The following is an 18246-nucleotide window of genomic DNA, read 5'->3' as shown; positions in this document are numbered from 1 at the left end:
TTTAGGCAGAACCTCTGATTCCCTTTGTTCCAAGTAGAGACCTCAGAACAGCATGTCCTACTGTTGATGTAGAAGGATCCTTGTTCCGAGAACATTGTCTCCTGTATATGAGAATCCATGATCCCATGATACTTTGTTAAAAGAATCACATTCCTCTCCTCGCCCCCATAGATATCCTTGCCCATTCCAGATGGACCACTCTCTGAAAATAGCCTGGGATAATAAATATCTGGTTATTTTCATTCAGTTGATTTCCATTCCCATCTACACAGCTATGTTTTCCCCAGGATAGGGGATAGGATATTTTTGTTTCATGTGTAGATTTGTTTTTTGTAGTTTTTATTATTCACAGCTGCTGTTCAGAATCTTCCTGAAAAGATGCACTCAGCCTCACTTTGGTGAATTTCTACTCATTCCTTCATCCAGACAATAAAATTCATCCCAGTGCATAATATATAATATGCTTGTTAGTTTGTGCGTGCTAATTCATCCATCTGCTGTCTCCTGATTAAATAAAAGTCTGTTCCTAATTGTCCTACTCTGCCTTTGGTCTGGATATCAGGAAAATCTGATGCCCACTTGACTACAAACTACTATTAGTAGAAATTAGGACAAACAAATAGAATCTGTTACTCCTTAACTATTCAAAGAAGTTAGTATCTGATCCTTTCTTTATTAGAAAGAATCTCACTACTGTAGTCTAGAAGATTCTGATATCAGTTTCTGCATAAATTTCATTTGACCGACTCAGAGCTTGCTTGCTTTTTTATTAGCAATCAGCTGCCTTGTGCAGTCCCTGAATAATCACAATTAATCCATTGTTTTCTGTTACAACTTGGAAATAAGTAAATCTTTTAACCACAAACAGAAAAATCACTGCTTTTCTGGTGGACTTATAGGTAGGATTTTATGCTACTCTAAACAAAACACAAATAGTTTTGCTCTACAAAAACCCACAAAAGTGTTAGCATTGGGTGGAATAGCACGGGTTATAGGAAGCAGTGGAGCAAAAGATCATTCTTCAGAAAGCATTTAGCACCTTTTTTTGGTTATTGAAATTATTCTGAAAGACCTTGGTTAAATAAAGAGTTGAGATTATGTTACATGAGACCAGTCAGTCTCCATAAATAATAAGCACACTGAGATAAGAATGTATTGGTCTATCGCTATTGTGTGTGGCAAAAGGAAAGCAGATTTAATGTAGATTGATTGCAAATCCACAGAGGCAGAATCTGACAGCTTGGTCAGAATGACCCAACAAAAATACATACATGCATACGATAACCCATAATCCTCATACAAAAGAAGTGGAGTTTGAACCACAATATTCATCTTATCCCATGCATTTCTACTCTCCCACAGACATCTATGTCTCCATATGACAGAAGTCCATGCAGCCATGGCCCTGCTCTGATGAGCTTTATAATTCTTCTAATAATTGTAAGTTTCTGAAAGACAATTCCCTTCTCCCAAGACTTCCCTTGACTTATTATTTCATTACTTTTGTTCCTAAATTCTCTTGGATCTTCCCGTCTTCAGAATCTACTGCTGCCCATTGGAAAGCTAAATGCTATAATTTGAATAAGGCACTCAAGGAAACCTGAAGCACTAACTTGGATGGGAAATTATAGTGCATGAAAGGACAAATATGAATAATTACACTAAAAGAGATTGGGATTCTGTTGTGATAAAGCAGAGAAAATGGCTGAAAGGTAAAGTATCATTTGTAATAATAAAAAGAGTGAACTGGCTGAGGAATAGATTTTGTTAGATTGTTAGAAATTCATCAGATTTCATTAATTCAAGCAGAAAGATGGTATAACAAACAAGTATATCTAAGATTGAGCTAGAATAATATAGTGTGTCCCCCATTTTATGTTATGAAACTTTTTCGCTTTATCTGGGGATCCCAAACTGGATATAGGTTTAGTGACCCAGGATGAAAATGGAATTGGGGAGAACTTGTAGGAAGGAAGGAAGGAAGGAAGGAAGGAAGGAAGGAAGGAAGGAAGGAAGGACCCGCATGCTTGCTTCAGGCGCCAAAATCCAAAATATTAGATAAGATCAGAAGTTTACCACAAATATCTCTTTGGTCCCATATTAAAAGTGAAAAAACAAAACAAAAATCCAGGCTACATAAATGAAATACAGTGAGAAAGAACATGGTCAGCACAAATTATTTTATTTTATTTAATAAAAGAACAAGTTTATAGTAACAAGTTAAGAGTATTAATAGGGGAACTAATGGAAGTGAAAACAAAAAGTTGCTGAAACTAAAGGAGCTGAAAAGTCATAAGGTGAACAAAGGGCAATGTAATTTCTCCGGATTTACTTACTGAAGAAGATATGAATAATTTACGAAGGACTGTTTGGTCATAAGCCAAAAAACCAATTCATGAAAAAGAAGCTCATTCTGCATTTGACACTAAAGTTTTTGGAAAGGTGAAAGGGACAAGGTGAGTTTTACCTCTTTGGGGATGCAAAGCTGAGCCAGACACACTCCAGTGATAGAAAGGACTTGAACCAATGTGACAGGCCTTCAAGATAGACCAGACTAGGAAATCAATATCATATTTATTTTATTTTTATTTATTTATTTTAATTCCATTTATATGCCACCCTTCTCCGAAGACTCAGGGCGGCTTACAAGCTTAGTATTAATTTTATTGTAAAGCTGTGGAAACAGAATCTTGCAAATCTGACTGTGCTTCCTCCTCCATTCTCTCTCTCTTTGTGTGTATTAGGCAGGGGCTTGTCTGAGAGGCTTACTCGTGTTACTTTCTTGGCCTGGGCTCAGCTCCATCCTATCTGACCATTGCCTTGGTAGTATCCCAAAGGTGCTTTTTCATGAGGCAACTGGACTTCCTTGGGGCTGTTTTTGAAAACGTTTTGCGTCTCATCCAAGAAGCTTCTTCAGAGCTGAAGAAGCTTCTTGGAAGAGAAGCGAAACGTCTTCAGAGAAAAACAAGGAAGTCCAATTGCCTCGTGAAAAAAGCACCTTTGGGATAACTATGACCTGGATAACTGAGAATCTCCATAGACATTTGCCTTGATAGTAGCTCCTCCTCCTGTCCTTCAAAGCCATTGCTTTTCCCCTCTACACCAGGGGTCTCCAAACTGGCAACTTCTAAAACTTGTGGACTTCAACTCCCAGAATTGCCACACTGGCTGAGGAATTCTGGCATTTGAAGTCCACAAACCTTAAAGTTGCCAAGTTTTGAGGCCCCTGCTCTACACAAGCTTCAAGTGCAGAATGGATAGATGTTTCAGTTTGTTTGTCTCCATGTTTTATCCTAATACTTTCATGAGGCTTCATTTAACTTGTAACAGGACATGGAAGTCTCTTTTTGAATGTATTGTTTTATGAAAGGGTCTAATTTTTTTTGCTAAATCAAACATTTCCCCCCCTTTAAAGTGCTTTTGCTGTTACCTCAGCTGACAATGGAGGCACATAAGTTGAACAGAGTTTAAATGACCTTAGAGTCAATCAAAGTTGCATTTTAGCTCCTCTCCTGTTCAGTGTTTATATTAACAATTTAATTGACTATTTGCACAAGCCAGATCATCATTCCCCCAAGCTGCCTGGAGAGCACATTTCTATCCTTTTTGATGCTATGATCCTCTCTAGGACTTCGGTTGGCTTCAGCTGAACATTGCAAGCCACTGCTCAGTGTTGCAAAGAGCACCGATTGCAACTGATAAATAATTGATCTGATAAATAAGTTTCCACTGTGCAAGTCTCATGCTAAAATACATGGGGGATGGTATTTCATGACTCAGAGAGTGAAAGTACATGCAGCAGGCATGCTCTTAAATCATTCTAAGCCAGGCTTTGACCTCAGCTAACATCCTACTATAGACCACGGGTGCCAAACTCGATCACGTCACGTGATGTATCATGACGTTTTTTGCCTTTGCGAAGCCGGGATGGGCATGGCCTGCGCGTGACGCATCCAGCCTGCGGGCTGCCAGTTGGACACCCCTGCTATAGACCGTAACTTGGCTCATTCTCCAGTTTTGCCTCCTTGGAATAAATCCAGTCAAATTCTTTGAGGTGATGTTTCAGGTTATTAATGCAACATCTTGAATTGATTATTGATTGATTGATTATTTATTTATTTATTTATTTAATCCCATTTATATCCCACCCTTCTCCGAAGACTCAGGGCGGCTTACAATCTAAAGCACAAATCAATGTGCTTAGTAATTATGTCCCTTTAAGCCAGTTTTGACAACCATTGACCACATAGATTTTTTCCATGATAATATATTTTCAATCAGGTATGATAAAAGTAGAAGCCAGAGACTATTTTTTAATTGACTGAAACTTGTCCTCCTCCCTGATGGCTTTGCCCTCTTGATAGTGGGAAATCAGTATAAGTATAAAGAGAGCCTGTTTGCTCTAGTGCAGGGGTCGGCAACCTCGGCTCTTTTATGACTCATGGACTTCAACTCCCAGAATTCCTGAGTCAGCTATGCTGGGAGTTGAAGTCCATGAGTCATAAAAGAGCCGAGGTTGCCTACCCCTGCTCTAGTGGTTAAGGTACCAGGCTTGAAACCAGGAGACTATGAGTTCTAATCCTGCCTTAGGCATGAAAGCCAATGAGTGACTTTGGAGCAGTCACTCTTTCTCCACCCAACTCAGTTCACCAGGTTGTTGTGGAGAAATTAGGGGGGGGGAAAGGGAGTATTAGATATGTTCACTGCCTTGAATTGTTTACAAAATGAATAAAGGCAGACTATAAATTGAATAAATAAGTTTTCTTGGACAATTCCCTTGAAAATAATAATACAGAGGTATTGAAAACAGGGATATGATCAGGCAATGTCATTTATAAAACAGTGCCTTCTGAATGGTAAATGGAAAACTGACCTTGGCTGAGTTCCTAAATTGCTGCTGGACCAGTGCATGAAGTACCTCCTAAAACCTGGCTCGCACCTCACATATTTGGTTTATCTGGAGCATAGAAGTGTTTCTACCCTGGCAAGATGTGATGCTCTTCCCACAGCAATCCTAGAAGGGAGAGATTTAAAAAGTCTACAAGGTACAATAATTGTGCCCGTGTGGGGATGAGATGTAGAAATAACTGAGCAAGTTCTGTTTGCTTGTCAATATTATAATCAAGTAGAAAGTAGTTGTATTATGCCATTGCTAGTAGACTTCCCAGATCACCCTCAGCAATTTAATAATTGTCTGATAAAAACTCTACAAACAAGTATGTTTTATCCTAAACTGATTAAGTTCATCTCCTAAGCATTAAATCCCATCCTGTGCTGCTAGGGTAAGAATATGTTGTTGATATTTCTGTGGCTAATAATTGACTTATTTTTATATTAGACTTCCTCTAAAGGATAAAAATATTAAATATTTATAAGTTAATCATTTACATATATATCACCCAACACAACTCAATGTTTACAGGGGGGGAAAATCACAAATGAATGAATGAATGAAGTCAGAACAGTTCCAAACATCCCAAACAACAGTGACTTCACCACCAGGAGGAAGGCTAATAAGGAAGATGCTACAAAAGCTGATGTACAATTGAATATTGCCAGTATACTGATGATACTTTCCCCAAACATCTCAATGATCTCTGTCAGCAGTATCATCTAAAATCAGTGAATGCAGCTGTGACTGGGGGAGATTAGCAAATTTGCAAGCCAGACTCTGCAAAGACTCAAGTCTCCTGTTTCCTTGAGTGACTTGCTTTATCTTCTGTTATATCTGAGCAGAGGGCAGGTTGTTTCTGGTAATCTGGAGAAAAAGGCAAGGACTCTCCTGCCCTTCCTAGCCCTGACTTGCTTTGGACAAAGGTCTACAAAGTTCTACAAAGTGAGATGAGCATCAAACAAATCTAATAAATACATTCCATTAATTCCAGCTTCTTTTGTCACATCCATTTCATCCATACTTTAAATAATAGTGAATACAGCTGTGACTGGGGAAAATTAGCAAGCCAGACTCTGCAAAGACTTAAGTCTCATCTTGATCCAAAAGACCTATTAGGGCTTATTTTCAATGATGTCTTATTTTTTCATGTACAGGAGGCAGTGAGTTCATGGGGGCTGCCAGCCCCGCCCTCCAAGCAGCAGATGGAGGCAGAGGCACGGGGGAAGGGAGGAGTTGCCACCACCCACATCTCCTGCGATTCAAAGGTGAAGCATCACTCCCAATTTTAAGCTCCACCTTTCACTGGTGTTTTGGGGCCATCCTGTTGCATTGGCAACGAGTGTTGCTACCACTTGGTTTCAGCGACCATGGATTCTTCCTTCCTGTAGGGTTGTTGGAAACTCTGCTCCTTCCTGCCACTAGGCAATGAATGCTGGTCCCCACTTTCTCGCTGTCCTGCATTGCCCCATACCTCCCTTCTCTGTTCTGGAAATGGCAGCCCCGTTTTCTGCCGCTTCTCCTCCTGGTGTTGTGTCCTTCCTTTGTATGGAAGGACGCTAAGCTCCGGGGAAAACTGTGCCAGCTGGAGCTGGGCAAGGAAAGCCAGGCTCCCCTTCCCCTTGAGATTTTGCATGGAGAAGCGGATCTGCTTCCTGCAGGGTTGACCTCGGCACCCGCATCGGTTAGCAAACACAAGAGCTTTGCTCTTTTTCTCCAGGGTCTTTGAAATTGGCCCCTCCCCTTTGTGTCAGATGAGACCAATTAAATTAGGACTGCGAGGCTAGAGGTTTCCTCAAAGAACATGTTTATTGGTTAACAAAGTATTAGCACAGTCAAAAGTGAAATCAAGTCTGAAATTCCCTCCAAAGCGTTACACTATTACAAAGTTAAACTTTGCAGCCCAGTCCTATGCAATCAGCTACTCTTCCCAATGGAATAGTTTGATGAGCTTTCTAACAGAATACTCAACCCCCCCACCCCAGTCTAATCGGCAGGTGACCTTGGTTCCCATGGGTCAAAGAATTGTTTAGGCTGGTAGAAATTCCCCGCTCCCCCCTCCCATTCTTGTGGCAACCAAGAAAGAGCAAGATGGCTGCATCCAGTTTCGTTGTAGAGTTGACACTTTGCTTTTCTGCCTTAAAATACAGAGCAGACACAATTTTCTCCTGATCAGCTGAGGAGAGCTATGGTTTTTGTAAGAAGCTGAGTGTATGCATGAGTCCAGCCCCCTTGGAATGGGCCGGGCCTGTGGGAAGCAGATCCACTCCTCCATGCAAAGGGAACAAAACGCAGGCTACACTTGAGGGACAAAGATTGGCAAGATCAGAGAGTCAATGTCCCATGGTGGCAGTGCCAGAATCGAGGCACGCAGGCCCTGGGAATATCAGAACAGGAGAAGATACAGCGGGTAAGCTGGCAGCAAGGAAAAGCAATCACACTGTCACCACTCTCTGATCTTGCCACTCTTTGTCTCTTAATTGTAGTCTGCCTTTTTTTCTCATCCTTGAGTTTGGTGCCACCATTGCTTTCCCTTGCCACCAGCATACCCACCGTATCTTCTCTAGGTCTGATGTTCTCATTGACTACGTTCCTCAATTCCAGCACTGCCACCAGTGGGCATTGACTCTCTGAACTTGCCACTCTGTCTTTTTAGTGTACAGTCCACCTGATGCTTTCATTCCCTTCTTTGACTTTGGTACTATCATTGCTTTTCCTTGTCACCAGCTTACCTGCCGTATCTTCTCTAGCTTTCATGTTCTTATTGCCTGCGTGTCTCCATTGTGGCGCTGCCTCCACTGGGCATTGACTCTCTGATCAATGGTGGCAATGCTGGAATTGAGGCACGTAGGCAATGAGAACATCAGAGCTAAAGAAGATACAGCAGGTATGCTGGTGGCAAGGGAAAGCAATGGCAGCACCAAAGTCAAGGAAGGGAACAAAAGGCAGACTACACTTAAGTGTCAAAGAGTGGCAAGATCAGAGAGTCAATGCCCAGTGGTGGCAGTGCCAGAATGGAGGCACGCAGGAAATGAGAACAGTCAATAAAGGGAACAAAAGCATCAGATGGTGGCACAGTGCCAAAGTCAAGGTACAGAGGCTCTGGGAACATCAGAGCCACAGAAGATGCAGTGGGTACTCTGGTGGCAAGGAAAAGCAATGGCAGAACCAAAGTCAAGGAAGGGAACAAAAGATAAGGCAGATTCCACTTAAGGGAAGCTGTGTCAGCTTTCTTTTCAAAGAAACCCACCCCACCCATCAGAGTCCAACACATAAAGAGAGGAACCTGATCACTCCTTCCCCTTTCGCTTTTCTGCCTTAAAATCCAGAGCAGACACATTTTCCTCCTTATCAGCTGAGGATAGATATGGTTTTTGGAAGAAGCTGAGCGTATGTGTAAATCCAGCCCCTTAGGAAGGGCCGGCCCTGCAGTAAGCGGATCCGCTCGTCCATGCAAAACCTCAACGGCTTTGCAGATCCATCAGGGAAGGGGAGCCTGGCATTCCTTGCCCAGTTCCAGCTGGCATAGTTTCCTCAGAGCTTAGCGTCCTTCCATACAAATGAGGAACATAACACCAAGAAGAGAATTGGCAGGAATCGGGGCTGCCATTTCCAGAACAGAAGGGAGACATGGGGCAATGCAGGATAGTGAGAAAGTGGGGACCAGCGATTGTTGTGAGGTGGAAGGAAGGAAGGAGCAGAGTTTCCAACAACCCTGCAGGAAGGGAGAATGCATGGTCACTGAAACCAAGCTGTAGGAACAGTCATTGCCAATGCAACAGGATGGCCCCAAAACATCAGTGAAAAGCTTAAAGCAGGGAGTAATGCTTCATCATTGAATTGCAGGAGAGATGGGTGGTGGCAACTCCTCTCCTCCCCCTGTGCCTCTGCTTCCACCTGTTGTCGGTGCTGCCACCCCACCTGCGACAGCCCCATCAAACCAGAAGCGTGAGCAGCCCTGATTCCAAAGTGACAGCTGGGACTCTGCAGCCCATGCACTGTAGGTGTGTCTGAGTGCAATGATTGCTGGTTCGGCCCTCCAAGCAGCAGGTGGAGGCAGAGATGTGGCGGGGTGGGGAGGCACACGATCTGGCTTGCTGGATGCGCTGGGAGACTGCGCAGCTGCCTGCCTTGTCCTAGTCACAGCAGCTGTGGGCAAAGAGAGATGGTCTTTCAGGGCAGCAGTGCCATGCCATGGGGTCCCAGTGCCCCGGAAGCTAAAGGGCCAGGGCTGAGAGATTTGGCAAGGCTCCTCTGCTGAATCAGACCCTGGTGCCCGCCCCCTCTGTCAGAGACCCCTGGATCCCCTGTAGTTCCGCCCAGGCCCCCACAGGTGCCCCAACGCAAGTGACGTGAACTGGCCACGCCCACCTGCCACCTTCCCCCTTGGCAGCCAACCCCATCCAACTACTTGCCTTGCCTCGACTCTGGGGCTTATTTTTGGAGTAGGGCTTATATTAGGAGCACCCTAAAATCATTATTTCTTGGTTGGGTCTTATTTTCGGGGAAACACAGTATAATTTATCTTTTGCATTTCCTCCACTAAGGCTCCAATCTCTAGTGATTCCTTCTTTAAATACTGTGTCCACTGAATCAGCTTTATAAGTAATGACACATTGACCTGTTACCTTACGAGCTTGCTGATTTTCCCTGGATAAATTTCTGCAAGTCAACTCTGCAAACTGTAGCAAACTGTAGATTCTTAGATCAGATAAAGAAGCCTCCAGCTGAATCAGTTGTGTGTAGCACGATTAGTTCAGAAAAAAATGAGCCACGTGCTCCCATATTAATGTTGATTGGATTGTATGAAGTTTATTGGATTGTATTATTATTAAGGGAGGGAAAATAAACATGCTTTAAATATGTGATTGAAAGGACAATGTAGGTTAGTTGACACCAGCACCTTAACCATGCTTTGGAATGGTTGGAAATTGATCAAAGAGAGAAGCAACTTGGAATTAAGGAGAAACTTCTTGACAGTGAGGACAATCAACCAGTGGAACAGCTTGCCTCCAAAAATCATGGGTGCTCCATCACCAGAGATTTTTAGGAAGAGGCGCTAGACAGTCACTTATATGAAATGGTATAGGTTCTCCTACTTGAGCAGGGGGCTGGACTAGAAGACCTCCAAGGTCCCTTCCAGTTCTATTCTATTCTATAACTTGCTCCAAAGGTCATCCAGTGGGCTTCATACCTAAGGCAAAACTGGAACTCACTGTTTCTAGCCTGATGTCTTCACCACTATCCAAAACTGGCTCTCTCTACTACAGTGGACAATAGAAAAACCATAGAAGCCTTCTGTTTAGAACAAATGGCAATTCTATTATTCTTAATTATTTTTGTGCCTTAAGTCAGGGCTTTTCAACCTGTGGTACGCGTACCACCAGTGGTACTTTAGCACCTGGCTGGTTGTATGCGAGCCCTAGCTAATTGTAGTGGGGGAGGGAACCAGTTAAAGCGGAGCTGCACAGACCTGGAGGAGATCAGCTGGAGCTGCAGAGCTTGGCAGAATCCCAAGGATTTGTCACGTGGTGACATGCTAATTGGAGCTTCCGGTGCACCCAGAAGAGAAAAGGAGAAGGAGGGTGGAGAGAAGAGAAGGTATACCAAGAAGAGAAGATGCTTTTCTTATCGAAGCAGCGAAGAGAGACAGAGTGAGCAGCCTCTTTTCGGAGGAATAGCAAGCGAGCGGCCTGTTTTTGGAGGAGGGGGGAGTGAAGAGCGGCATGTTTTTTGGGGAAGGGTGAGCAAGCAAGCGGCATGTTTATCAAGCACGTGTTTTCAGACAAAGGTTGAGTTAGTGAGTGAGTGAGTGAGCTGGGCAGGAGCCCAGGAGAGCAGCTACAGCTAATCTGCGCTTCTGCAAAGCAGCCCAGAAGCACGGATCAGCTGGAGCCCAGCACTGATCCTGGTGCTTCCACTGAGCCCCAAAGAAGTATGGATCAGCTGTCAGGGTTCAGCAGAAGTGCCAGGATCGGTGAATGAAGGAAGGAAGGAAGCAAGCAAGCAAGCAAGCAGATGGGAATGAAAAGGAGGGAAAGAAGGAGGCGAGGAAGGAAGGAGATGGGAATGAGAAGGAAGGTAGGAAGGAAGGAAGATGGGAATGAGGAGGGAGGCAGGGTGGGAGGAAAAAAGGAAGGAACCCCTCACGGTAACCACAATGCTAAGGCGGCCCTCAATGAAATTGAGTTTGACACCTCTGATATAAGTGAATCTGGTTTACCCATTGACTTTACTTATCAAAAAGTTGCAAAACGGGATCACATGACCTTGAGACACTGCAGCCATCATAAATATGAAGCAGTTGCCACGCATCCAAATGTAAATCACATAACCCTGGGAATGCTGAAACGGTCATAAGTGTGAAAAATGGTCATAAGTCATTTTTTCAATGCTGTTGTAACTTCGAACAGTCACTAAGTGAACTGTTGTAAGTTGAGGACTACCTGTACTTTATCACTTTTTTACTTTTTTTGGTCATCAAGTTTTTGACACCTTGCTAGGTAACTGGAGGTACTTGGATATTGCCATATCCTAAAAGTGGTACAATGGGTGAAAAGGTTGAAAAGCCCTGATCTGAATGTTAAACAATAGTGGAAAAAGGACTGTGTTTTGTTATTCTACGCTATAAAGGCATCCATGGAGATGAAAGATAATTTAGACATTTCATAAGAAAATGAATAGCAAAATTCACTGCAACAGGTTTTGAGGAAATGGTTGTTTACGCCACTGTCTGTAGTCTCTATAAATATGCTTTGGAGGAACAATATGGAGCAGTACTATGGCAATTTCCACTGCTTGCTATTTTTGAAAGAAAGGTCAATCAATTGGTTTAGGTTTTAGGTTTAGGTTTTATTAAATTTTTATACCGCCCTTCTCCCGAAGGAATCAGGGCGGTGAACAGGGCATATCATAAAACTACAAAAATACAAAAGTTAAAAAAGAATTAAATTATTGCCCAAAGTAAAAACAATATATATATATATATATATATATATATATATATATATATATATATATATATATATATATATATATATATATATATATATATATATATATATATATATATATATATATATATATATATATATATATATATATATATAAATATTAAAACCCTAAGTAACTCCCCATCAGGCCAGGCCAGCTTGTTCAAATAAATGGGTCTTTAACCCGCGCCGGAAGGAGCGGAGATCCGGTGCCATCCGGAGCTCAACCGGCAGTTGATTCCACAGAGCCGGGGCGCCCACAGAGAAGGCCCTCCCCCTGGGGGCCACCAGCCGACATTCTCTGACTGGAGGCACCCTGAGGAGGCCCTCTCTGTGGGAACGCACAGGGCGGAGGGGAGTCGACGCCGGCAGCAGGTGGTCCCCGAGGTATTCCGGACCCATGCCATGTAAGGACTTAAAAACCATCACTAAGACCTTGAACCTCACCCGGAAGACAACTGGTAACCAATGCAGCTCGCGGAGCAAAGGTGTAACATGGGAGTACCGGGAAACTCCCAAGACAACTCTCGCGGCCGCATTCTGTACCAGTTGGAGCCTCCGAGTGGTCTTCAAGGGAAGCCCCATGTAGAGAGCATTGCAATAGTCAAGACGAGAGGTCACGAGCGCATGAGTGACCGTACACAGGGCATCCCGGTCTAGATAGGGCCGCAACTGACGCACCAGGCGAACCTGTGCGAAAGCCCCCCTAGTCACGGCTACTATATGATCTTCTAAGGTAAGCCGTGAATCTAGGAGGACTCCCAAGTTGCGAGCCCTATCCACGGGGGGTAAAGACTCACCCCCTATAGAAAGTGATGGAACATTTTGAATGTCCCGGGATGCCGGAATGTACAGCCACTCAGTCTTGTCAGGGTTGAGTTGAAGTCTGTTCCTCCCCATCCAGACCCGAACCGCCTCCAGGCAACGGGACATCACAGCGAGGGCATCACTGGGGTGGTTTGGGGTCGAAATGAAAAGTTGGGTATCATCAGCATATTGATGATACCCAACTCCAAAACCACGAATGATCTCACCCAGCGGTTTCATGTAGATGTTGAACAGGAGAGGCGAGAGAACCGACCCCTGAGGAACTCCACAAACGAGAGACCTAGGGGCCGATCTCTGCCCCCCTGCCAACACCGACTGCGAACGTCCCAGGAGATAGGAGGAGAACCACCGAAGAACCGTGCCTCCCACTCCCAGTCCCCTGAGACGCCGCAGCAGGATACCATGGTCGATGGTATCGAAAGCCGCCGAGAGGTCTAATAGGACTAGGACAGAGGAATATCCCCTATCCCGAGCCCTCCAGAGATCATTCACCAGAGCGACCAATGCCGTCTCCGTGCTGTACCCGGGCCTGAAACCCGATTGGTACGGGTCCAGATAATAATTGGTCTTTGTCTAGAGGACTATCATGTAAAACAAATAGATTTGTGTACATGGATGCGTGTTCTTCTAAGATCAAAACTGGTTGTTAGTTTAGCTCATTTAAAGTAAGGTAGTGTCAGATGTAAACAACCAGACCCACAGATGTAAGGTTTAAGCTGACTACTTTATTTTTCTCTCCCTGTTACACAGGAATTTCCTCAGACTGGTATTTTTTTCGTGGGAACTATGAGATAACGCTCTAAGTCATTCAAGGAAGGTCAGACCTAAGTCTCTTGTGGTTTATGTAGAGAGTCCAGGCTAGTTCCACACTGAAGTTCTCCTCCCAGCTGGAATGGTTGGTTGCCAACAGGTAGGACTATAAATATATCTGTGACTCCTACTATAACAGGCACAATTTCCTTCCTGAGGCAGGTGCACTACGCACGCTCCTTAGCTAAGTAAAGAGACGTCCACAAATATGTGTTTAGCTAAATATTGTAGGTGGAAAGAAAGAGGATGAAAGTTGCTTCTGGCACACAAAGGAGAGGCATGAAACAAAAAGGCAGAAAATGGGGAGAAAAGAAGTCACAGAGTTCACCAAATAACAGAAACAACCTGCATTCAGTGAAAAAAGCAAGATGTTCAGGAAGAGGTAGTTGAAAAAAATGAAACTATAAATTTGAAAAAGTATGAAAAATAAAACAAACCCACAAACTAGAAGGCAACTGATATAATTAAATAATCATGCTATAATTTTTCATTACTCAGCCACATATATCATTCACATTCCTGCATCAATTTACCGTTCTTGTCCATTTGGAGATAGCCTTTGAGAATACCCAAAAGTGCTGGATTTGAAGGCAGTCAGAAGAGTTGATGGCCCTAGCCAGTAACACTGAGGCAACATTTTTTTTATCTTACTAGTCATTAAAAATTTTTTTGTCTCTTGCAACTTCCATGCATACAACTGTCTGCCTGCTAGAACAAGAATAAACTGTAAAATCAAACGAATAAAGAGTATAAGAGTCAGGATCTCTAATTTAAAAGTCTTTATTTTAGAAAAAGTCTGCCTAATATGAATGCTTTTTGCCATTTTGTCCCTCAGTTTTATAGCTAATATATATTCCTCCAACTGGATAAGAAATGAAGCAAGATTAATCATGATGCAAAGAAGCACTTGGCCAGCTTGGATAGATGGGACATTTTCTTCCTTTTCTTTTTTAAAATAAACCAAGATACCAGCTACAGGTAGTCCTCGATTTATGACCACAATTGAACCCAAAATTTCTGTTGTTAAGCAAGACATTTGTTAGGTGAGGTTTACCCTATTTTATAACCTTTCTTGGACAGTCATTAAGTGAATCACTGCAGTTGTAAGTTAGCTGTTAAGTGAATCTGGCTTCCCCACTGGGTTTGCTTGTCACCTTCGGCCATGATCACATGACCCCGGGACACTGCAACCATCATAAATGAATGCCAGTTCCCAAGAATCCAAACTTTGAGCATGTGACCATGGGTATGTTGCAATGGTCATAAGTGTGAAAAAACGGTCATAAGTCACTTTTTTTCAGTGCTGTTGTAATTTTGAACGGCCACTATATGAATGGTTGTAAGTCAAGGACTGTCTCTACTTCCATCTTTTAAAAGGAATCAGTGAAATGAATCAGAGTTTCCTGGAGCATGTCAGCATTACTACCAAAGGTTCTACGTTTTTTTTTTGACTTCTTGATTACTATAAGGAATGTTGAAAAATGTCTAATTTCAGTCTTTTTCTAGTAATCAAAATGTTTGGAAGTGCAATCTAAATGTCATGCTTCTGATTAGTTTCAAAACACCTCTTCTTATGGACAAGATATGTAAAATGCTCTTTTGCATTACACAATCAAAAGTTAGACTTCCTTACAGTCATAGTTAACTCTCCAGCACAAAGCAAGAATGGGATGCAATACTGGCAACAAGGACAACAGGGAATGAAACGACTAAACGCTGGTTAGGGCCATTAATAAGGCCTACTTCATGGTGATAAGAGAACCAAACTTAACTTTCTGCTTTTATCATGTCTGCTGACAATTAACTGGTATCCATCCTTGTTTACAGTAACCCAGTCCCTCTTCAGGAAGGTAGAATTTGGAGAATTGCTGTAAGGAACACACTAGGTATTTGTCAGATAAAGTTACCCAAGTTTTCACTAAGCTAAACTCTGGCCTTAAGGCAGATCCTTTGGAACTGATGGAATCATGATCCTGCTTGGCCACCTGGGATGAATTTGATCCTGTTGCATCTGAGGAAGTAAACAGGATTCATAGAGCTATAAGCTCAGCTATCTGTGCATTAGATCCATGCCTCTAAGTTTGGGAGTTCTCCTGAACTTGTGGCTCCTGTTCAAGGAACAAGTGGCAGCCATGGCAAGAAGAGCTTTTGCATAGCTATAAGTTTTGGCCAATTTATACTTTTGTAGATCAAGAAGGACTGCTAATGGTCATTCAGGTCTTGAGTCACTTCCCAAGTGAACTACCACAATGTGCTTTACCTGAGGCTACCTTTGAAAAACATCTGGAAGCTTCAGTTTGGTTCAGAGAGTAGACTTGACCCTGGGTGTCAGATCCACCACCTTCGTCTTGGTACCTTGCTGGCATTCTGCCATCAATTGGGGAAGGGAGGGAGGAACAAATGGGCAACAAAGCTGTATACCATTATGATGGGAAATTGGGAGAGGGAAATAGACATGTGAGAAAGAACAGAGTGGTTTGGAATCTGGTTCATACTAGTGTTAGCATCTTCAAGGCAATCTACCCTGCAAGTGGATTTTCACCAGCACAAACACCTCAGCATTTCCCAAAACATCTTGGTGGTGCTGGATTGGTTACACATGGGCAGACCACCAGAGGAGGACTAGGGGAAACCAGGGGTTTAGTTCTGCATTGGTGCACGGGAATTTTAGATTCCGTTGACTTTATTACAATCAGCGTCTCTTAGTAAAAGTGCTTTTTCACTTCAACCAAATGGAGACAAGAGTTTTACTTTCCTAGGAGAACAGACTGGGGCAGGTCTGACATTGGGTCTCCCTAAAGCCAGCCCAAAACTTTCATTCAATCAGTATGCATAAGCTTTATGGGCACTGTGCTCTGCTGAGGTTAGTTAGTTTTTAAAATTATTTTTAGATTTTTGTTTTTCCTTTTGTTAGTTGTGAAGTTGTGTCTGACCCATCGCGACCCCATGGACAACATTCCTCCAGGCATTCCTGTCCTCTACCATCTTCTGGAGTCCATTTAAGCTCACCCCTACTGCTTCAGTGACTCCATCCAGCCACCTCATTCTCTGTCGTCCCCTTCTTCTATTGCCCTCTAAGTAACTCAGAATGGCAAACATACATTGTAGTCCTTCCTCCTCCTATTTTCTCCACAATGGCAACTCTATGTGGTGAGATGAGATGAGATGAGATGAAAATGACTGGTCCAAGGTCACACAAGCAGCTTCTATGCATGCCTAAGGTAGGACTAATGCTCACAGCTTGCTTATTGTTTGTTGTTGTTGAGGTTGTCAGAATACAAGCTAACTTGAGGGCTAATCCACATGGAGCCCCATTTCCATCTGTCCTGTGTGCCATCGTTCACTCCCTAGAGACTAAAATGGACAATGTGAAATTTGAGCGGGCCACGAACAAGGAGTATATTGTTCTGAACCAGCCTGCTACCGGCCTTGCAATAAGGCAAACCCCTGTTCAAACAGTAGAGACTGGAGAGCGTCTGAGGCTGAAAAGCGTCTGCCAAGATTTATTACTCAAATAACAGAACAAGAAACAAAAACACTGGAACTTGAATCCTCAAACGGAAGGGTTGCTTTCAGCAACCAGCCCTTCCCCAAACACTCCTTTTATTTAGAGTTCAGGGCGTGGCCTCCCTGTGCCTCCTCCCGAGGAGTCCCACAGCCTTTCTCTGTTTGGTCCTGCTCGACTGCCTCCTGCGTCGGGCGTCCTTGAACAGGGCCAGCTGTGGGTCATCATCCTCCGCACTATCGGGCTCACGCAGCTGAGAAGAGGGCCCCGGCTGGGGGCTCTGCGAAGCCTCCAAACCATCATCAGCCGGTTCGTCTTCCACACACTCCTCCTCCCCCTCATCTGAGTCATCCGAGACATCTGAGCCGGCTGCCGGACCCACAGGCTGGCCCTGAGTCACAACATATATATTGGAGGTGGTGACCCTTTGAGAGCTGTATGCAATGAAATTTCATTTTGATGTATGCCGATTGGTGTACATTCAAAGTGACAATAAAGATATCATCATTTAAACCTTTTATTACTTTTACAAATAACTGAAGATGCCAGCCCTGTGAGGTAGGTTGCACTGAGAGAGAGTGACTGGCCCAAAGTCATGTCCTTCCTTCCTTCCTTCCTTCCTTCCTTCCTTCCTTCCTTCCTTCCTTCCTTCCTTCCTTCCTTCCTTCCTTCCTTCCTTCCCTGATCTAGAATGAATAAGAATGGAGTATATCCTGGGGGATGAAGGGTGGGAGAAGCATACACCAATGCCTTTCTTCAAAGAGACTTGGACACAAGAAGAATGGGAAATTATGAATGTCTAACATAGTTTTGCAAAGCCCGTAGCTTCAATATTTATTCATTGCAGAACAGGCTTTTTTCTGTGAACCAGGAAAGTGATTGGTACTCTTTCTCATCCTGAAATTCCTAGCCAAGGCCAAGCTTATCTTTTTCCAACTTCTCAAGCAATTGAGATTTATTCTGATTTGCCCTGTCAAAATCTGTGAATGCCACTGGGGTTATATGCATGCACACACACAAACGCACAGACCCACCACTTTTTTTCATTTCAGGGTAAGGAAGATTACACACAGTGCAGAAAAGGAAGAAAGAGTAAGCCAAAGAAATCAAAGATATTAAGATAAGGAAACAAAAAGGAAACACAGCTCAAATTAGTTTACAGCAACATCATTCAATGTATATTTTATATCTTTTTATCTTTACATCCCTTCATGATTTCC

General features: G+C 43.2%; 1 long non-coding RNA gene across 1 annotated transcript in view; it reads left to right on the top strand.

Annotated features, from left to right (window-relative positions):
* LOC308663339 overlaps positions 1–16588 on the top strand; it is a 35158-nt gene extending 18570 nt beyond the window's left edge. The window contains exons 2-3 of the long non-coding RNA XR_014025366.1: positions 13462–13621; positions 16436–16588. This is a non-coding gene — a long non-coding RNA (uncharacterized lncRNA). The remainder of the gene's footprint in view (positions 1–13461; positions 13622–16435) is intronic.
* The last annotated feature ends 1658 nt before the right edge of the window (positions 16589–18246 follow it).

This window comes from Vipera berus (assembly GCF_964194415.1).
Source record: "Vipera berus genome assembly, chromosome: 1".
Taxonomy (NCBI): Eukaryota; Metazoa; Chordata; class Lepidosauria; order Squamata; family Viperidae; genus Vipera; species Vipera berus.
This window is presented reverse-complemented; position numbering and strand designations above follow the sequence as displayed.